The 7124-nt window shown below is 39.5% G+C and overlaps 1 protein-coding gene across 1 annotated transcript in view; it reads right to left on the bottom strand.

Moving 5' to 3' along the window:
• MIS18BP1 (MIS18 binding protein 1) overlaps window positions 1-1900 on the bottom strand; it is a 45788-nt gene extending 43888 nt beyond the window's left edge. The window contains exon 1 of the mRNA XM_080808561.1: window positions 1449-1900. The gene's annotated coding sequence lies outside the window, so the exon portion shown is untranslated. The remainder of the gene's footprint in view (window positions 1-1448) is intronic.
• Window positions 1901-7124: the final 5224 nt, after the last annotated feature.

Genomic DNA, 7124 nt, shown 5'->3' on the forward strand with positions numbered 1-7124 from the left:
CATGAAAAGTTCTTCTAGGAATTTATTATAGGGGTAGCAGTAATAATAACTATTATGATGATGATGATGGAAAGGGTAAAAAATCCCAAAGCACACTAACCAAAACTGGGAGGTGGAGATGAGAAAAAAATGAGAGGAATTTTAAGTTAACTGGCATATGATACACTTGGAGGAGGGGAACAAACAAACAAAACCCCCCAGCACTAGACATAATAAAGGAAGTGATTCAACTCAATTACCAGAAATAACATTCAAAGTGACCAAATGAATCAATTTTAAGAAAATGATCAACACAGAAAAGGGCCAAAAGGCGTGAAAGGCAATAAAGCACAGGAAAAGCCACTCAGTGAGTCAAATGACACTTCATTTTACTAATAAAGGAAGAGATACAAATTTAAACAGTGGGACTTCTTATCAGATTGGAAAAGATCAATTTCAAAATATAGGTGTGTATGCTACTGACCAAGAAATTCCACTTCTAAATTTTTTTCTTACAGAAACAACTACATTAAGGATGCAAATATATAAGTGGCAGTAACAGTCAATATTTATTGCATGTAGTCAGATACTACATAACCTTACAGCAATTCTGAAGAGTTTTGAAGATGGGGAAACTAAGGCACAGACAGGTAGTTAAATAACCTGCCCAAGGTTCTACTGACCATGATTAAGAGCAGAACCTAAGTCTGAGTTCAAGGCCCAAGTTCCTAAACAAGCACTATACAGTTCACTGAAGTACTGGACAAATTATAAACAATTTAGATCTCCACCACTACAGGACGAAATTCTGCTACATCCATGGAGTTGAATTCTATTTATTCAGTAAAAAGATATATTCCCGTATATGTACTGACATAGAAAATAGCTAGGCTATATTAAATTTAAAAAAAAAAAAAAGGAAAGAGTAGAAGAGGACGTATAATTTCATTTCTGTAAAACACATGAGCATAAGCATAGGGAAAAAAAAAAATCTGCAAGTGTACCAAATTGTGAATAGTGTTTAACTCTGAAGAGTAGGATGAAGGGGCCCACCATTTTCTAAATAATTTTATTAACATCTACGTAAGTTTGTAACCGATGTGTAATTAAACCAGAAGAACTCATGAGCTTGATGGATCAACTGTTTCTATAGCGCCGTGGATCTTAGGGTCCAAGGGCAGTGATGCACACAAACCACTCTTAAACGTAAAGGGTTTTTTTGTTTTTGTTTTACTAGAAGTGATTTTAGAACAAAGGCTTAGAGCTTTCACCATCGAAACGAATCTGAACGATAGTAGACACGCAACAACTATGTACGCAATGAATGTGCAGTTGTGAGACACCCCCACCACCACCAAAGCAAAAAATGTACAAAAGCCCACGAGGGTTGAAAACGCTGAGAGGCTGGGACTCTCTGCGTCAGAGGGGACAGGTGGCAGGAGGCGAGGGTCGGGGGAAGGAGTTCATACCTTGGGTGAAGGGCCTGACAGGGCTAGAAGGCGGCAGTCCGGGCTTGGCTTCGCGTGGGTTGGGCGATCCCAGGGCTCGCGCCTCCCACCCAAGTCAGCTCCAGGCCCCGCAGCCGGGCCTCAGGTGACCCTCACTTCCTCCGCGAGGTTCCCCGACACCCACAACAGTTTGGGAATTCAAATTTGAAGAGCCCGCCCTCCAGCCAGCCCCTTATTGGCGCGCTCAGGAACTGCGTCACTGAGTGACTCGAAAAAACTGCGGGTGGCCCCTACCGCGCGGACAATGCTGTTTCCACAAGAGGAAGGTAACCCCAAGCTGCCAAGAGTACCCAGAGCGCCGCTCTAGTCTTCTGCAGAATTCGTTTCGTTTTCAGATGTCGCGCGCCCGTAGCGCGTTTCGCCGCTCCTCCCGTTATGCTCTGCGGCAGGAAGGCTTACGTCAGACGTCACTTGCGTTCTCCCGCGCTCCTGCGTTTTATTAAGTTTGGCCTTTCTCAGCTACACTCCTCCGCTACTAGTTCGAGAGCTGGTGGTGTTCTGTTATCTGTTGCTCACCTGTCTGAAGAAACAGCTTTCCGAGTGCTTTTGAGAGAGCTTTTAGTTTTCCCTGGCAGCCAGATATTTGAGAATGAGAAAAAAATGTTTTGTTCTTTAGAGCATAATAGTCTGAATGCAAAGTTATACTTGCAATGGCATGTTTAATTTGAGCTGTTTCCCCAAGAAGTGTGATGTTTTCTGAACCTGATTTTATCGAATCCCAAAAGCTTTAATCTTGACGACTCTGGGTTGCAAAGCAGTTTGTGACAATGCACTGAGACTGAGCCTTGCCTTAGATGGCACCCAGTGATGCTCTACTCCAACCACCGCGGATTATGGTGCGTCCCTCATCTCAGCGCTCTGGCAAGACGCATTCGCTAGCTGGAAGCATTGTGTAGCGCGCCCTGTTTCAGTCTTGGGGGCAGAGAAAGAGGTGCCAGAGGAGTAACAAATGTTTTCAGTCTAAACCCCTTCCAGCTCTGATTCAGCAACTTCTCTCCATTAACTCCGCCCCCCTCCCCAACAAGACAGCACGGGACAGGAGAATTTATTTTATTCTTCATCCAGGAAGATTCCTCAGCATCCTAGGACCATATGTCGCATTTTCCCGTTAACACTGGACTGCACTGGTTGTAATGGATTAATTGTTTAAAGTGACTCTTGCAATCCCCTTGTCTAAGTCCTGTTTTCACTAAATCTTATGCACACCGAATATTCAGAGTCCGAAATATAAATTTAAAACATGCAAATGACTGCAAGTAAAGAAAAGAAAACAGTTGAGGTGAGGAGATGAAAACAAATCTACATGGATAAAATGAAGTTTCTGTCTGTGCAGTATAATGAGAAAATGGCTGGACATGAATTTGCACAAGATTTGTGGGAAAAGCTAGACTTAAGATATCTGTTAAGTGATATGTATGAAAGTGTATGAAATGTGCATTGTGTGAGAGAGACTTTGAGGAGATAGGCATTCATATTCCAAAGCATCTGGAATAGAAATATGAGAAGTTTCTATGCCTCTTACGAAAATGGCCATGGCTCACACATTCAGCCAGACTAGGAACCTTATTAAAGGTAGACACTCAGAAATATAGACTTTAATTTTTTTTAAAAAATATAACTCTTCATATTAGAAATAGCTAGTATATAACATGCTCCAGGGTGAACAGCAACAGATAGAAGGATAACTAATGATTTTCCAAACAAAACTGGAGGAAACAGTTTATGGATAGCAAACTGTGTTGAGAAGGCATGCAGGCAAAGGGACAATGTTCATTTGTCCACTGGGACATCAACATATTGCCCTGGATGGGCCTTCCTTTAAGTTTCAGTCAGCCTCTGGATAATCTGTCCATGCTTAAGTCTGTTATTCATGGTAACACATGCTAGGGTCCAAAGGACAGACAAAGGAGGAAGAGAATGGAAACCTCACACTGGGTGGGAGCTGCTGCCAAGGCATCTGGGTCTGCTTAGCCTGGAGGAATATTCCCAGGACAATGGTAAGTTCCAGCAGAGTACTAATTGATCATATAGCATTTTACGTTTTGGGGAGAATCAGAAGAAAGATGCTCTTTCTTCAAGGCTGATAGTTTTCAACCAAGGGTGATTTGCACCACCACCACCCCACCCCGCAGTGGGGCAATTGGCAATGTTTGGAGACATTTAAACCATAAATGTCACAGCTGAGAGGGATGCCACTGGCATCTATTGAGTAGAGGACAGGAATGCTGCTAAACATCCTACAGTGTGCAGGACAGCCCTTCCAATACAAAGAATTAACCAATCTAAAATGTCAATAATGCCAAGGGTTAAGAAATCCTACATTTGTAAGATATAGCCCTGAAACAGGATTTTAGATTCTTTTCACTCTCAGTTGTGTTTCCTTTATGTAAGGTGTAACTATATAATCACTACTGCTGTGTCTGGGCCTAGAGGAGGGATGAGGATGCAGTCAAAAGGGAGGTTATCCAGGCTGTGTGAGGGGAGGACCCTTCAGAAGAAAAAACTGCCAGAGATTTCTGTATAATAGAGACATTACTACAAACATGTAAACACATTACAAGTTGTAGTAAGTGCTATAAAGATGACTAATGTTAGATCCTGCAAGAAGAAATGGAGTCAGGAGTACCAGAGATTTACTGGGAGATAAAGCCTGTGAAGGTCAAGGGAGAGGAAGAAGGATTGGGCCTGATAAACCTCTAGACTTTGATTCATACTTTGATACAGAATCGGGCAGAGGGAGCCTAAAATTGCAATGCAGATTTGACAAAGTATTGGCTAACACAACAGGACTTGGGGTAATCCATCAGAGGTGTCCTGGAGTGGGCAGAAATGGGTAGGTCCTGGAATACATAGTGGTGACAGCTTCCAGGGAAGAAGATGGCCTTGACTCAAAGGCTTAAAAAACATTTTTTTTTTAGGGGAGCCTGGCTGGCTCAGTCAGTAGAGCTTGTGACTCTTGATCTCAGGATTGTATGTATAGGGCCCACATTAGATGTAGAAATTACTCAAAAATACAATCTTTTTCCTTAAGGATTTTACTTCTTTATTTGACACAGAGAGATCACAAGTAGGCAGAGAGGCAGGCAGAGAGAGAGCGGGAAGCAGGCTCCCTGCTGAGCAGAAAGCCTGATGTGGGGCTGGATCCCAGGACCCTGAGATCATGACCTGGGCTGAAGACAGAGGCTTAACCCACTGAGCCACCCAGGTGCCCTTAAAAATAAAATCTTAAAAAATAACCCCATTTTTAAATTAAAATTTTTTGGGATTGAGATATAATTGTTGTATGACATCATATTAGTGTCAGGTGTACGACATAATGATTTGATATATGTATATACTGCAGAATGATCACAATATGTCTAGTTAATATCCATTAGAACACAGTTATGATTTTTTTCTTGTCATGATAACTTTTAAGATCTACTCTATTAGCAACTTTCAAATATACAGTAAGTATTATTAACTATAGTCACCATGCTATACATTACATCCTCAGGACTTATTTATTTTATAACTGGAAATTTGTTCCTTTTGACCACCTTCACCCATTTTACCCATTCCCACCTGCCTCTGGCAACTGCCAGTCTGTTCTCTGTATCAGTGAGTTTGATTTTATTTTGTTTTGTTTTTAGATTTCACATAAAAGTAAAATTATACAGTTTTTGGCTTTCTCTGTCTGGCTTATTTCACTAAGCATAATGCCCTCAAGATCCATCCATATTGTTGCAAATGGCAAGGTTTTCTTCTTTTTTATGGCCAAATAATATTATATTGTATATATATACCACTTCTCTTAGCATTCATTCTTAGTGGATGCTTAGATTGTTTCCATGTCTTGGCTATTGTTAATAATGCTGCAGTGAACATGGGGGTGCATATATCTTTTTGAGATAGTGATTTCCTTTCCTTCAGATATATACCCAACTGTAAAATCCTGGGTCATATAGTAGTTCTTATTTTTAATTTTTGGAGCAATCTCTATACTATTGTTTTAAGTGACTATGCCAGTTTACAATCCTAACAATAATATACAAGTATTCCCCTTTCTCCACATCATTGCCAACACTTGTTATCTCTTGTCTTTTTGACGATAACCATTCTAACAGGTGTGAGGTGGTAGCTCATTATGGTCTTGATTTGTATTTCCCTGACGATTAGTGATGTTGAGTGTCTTTTCATGTACCTGTTGGCCATTTCATTGTCTTCTTTGGGAAAATGTTTATTCAGTCCCTCTGCCATTTTAAAATCAGACTTTGGGGTTTTGTTCCATTTTGTTTTACTTTGCTTTGCTATTGAGTTATTCTTCATATATCTTGGATATTAATCCCTTATGAGATATATGATTTACAAATATTTTCTCCCATTATGTAGGTTGCTTTTTCATTTTGTTGATGGTTTCCTTTGCTGTACAGAAACTTTTTAGTTTGATGTAGTCTCCCTTATTTATTTTTGCTTTTGTTGCCTTTGCTTTTGGTGTCAAATCCAAACATATAATCAGCAAGACTGATGTCAATGAGCTTACCACCTATGTTTCCTTCTAGGGGTTTTATAGTTTCAAGTCCTCCATTCAAGTCTTTAATCCATTTTGAATTAATTTTTATAATTTTGAATTAATTTTTTACTTGATTTTGTGAGTAGGTTGGTGGCCCAGTTTTTTTTTTTTTTTCTCTTGCAGGTAACTGTCAGTTTATTGAAGTCAAAGGTTTAACAGATCCTGATGGCAATGCAGTTGGAGGCTGTTTAGCTAACTGCACTCCTCATAGACCAGTGACACTTTTTAATGAATGGAGGTTTGAATTTCACACTTCATGGCTGCCATAGAAGGACAATTAAAAGGTTATAAAAGGTAGAGTTTATTTGCAGTGGCTTCTGTCTTTTTGTGCAACCCACAATAAGATATATGTTTTATATTGTACCGAATAAATGCATAAATACATGTAACTAAAGCAAGAGTTTTTCAGACATTACTTATCCTTACTGTATACAATCATACTGATATTTTCCTCTTCTATTTCCTGTTTTTTAATACTTGTGTATAACTGTAGTACAGTGTGAATATTTTCATGTTTCTGCATAGTTAACACATTTTTTCTTTTTAAAAAATTGTGATGAAATTCACATAACTTAAAATCAACCATTTAAAAGTATACACTCCAGTGGCATTTAGTACACTCACAATGCTGTGCAAGAACTGCCGTGAATAAATCTTCATCACCCCAAAAGTAAATCCCATACCTGTTAAACAGTCATTCTCTATTCTCCTTACCCCACAGTCCTTGTCAACCATCAGTCTGCTTTCTGTGAATTTTGGACAATCTTAAAAACTAAAATTCCAAATTAACAAATTTGTTTGGAAAGATTAGCTTTTGATTTAGTGGGATTTTTTTTTTCTTGGAGTAAACATTGATGAATTATTAGCCTGATATCAATGGAGGACTTGACTTTTTTTAAAAAAGATTTAAAAAAAATTTTTTTTAAGATTGTATTTATTTATTTGACAGAGAGATTGATAGTACAAGTAGGCAGAGCAGCAGAGGAAGAGGGAAAAGCGGGCTCCCTGCTGAGCAGGGAGCCCGATGCAGGGCTCGATCCCAGAACCCTAGGATTATGACCAGAGCTGAAGGCAGCCACTTAACT

Source organism: Martes martes (genome assembly GCF_963455335.1).
Source record: "Martes martes genome assembly, chromosome: 7".
Classification (NCBI taxonomy): Eukaryota; Metazoa; Chordata; class Mammalia; order Carnivora; family Mustelidae; genus Martes; species Martes martes.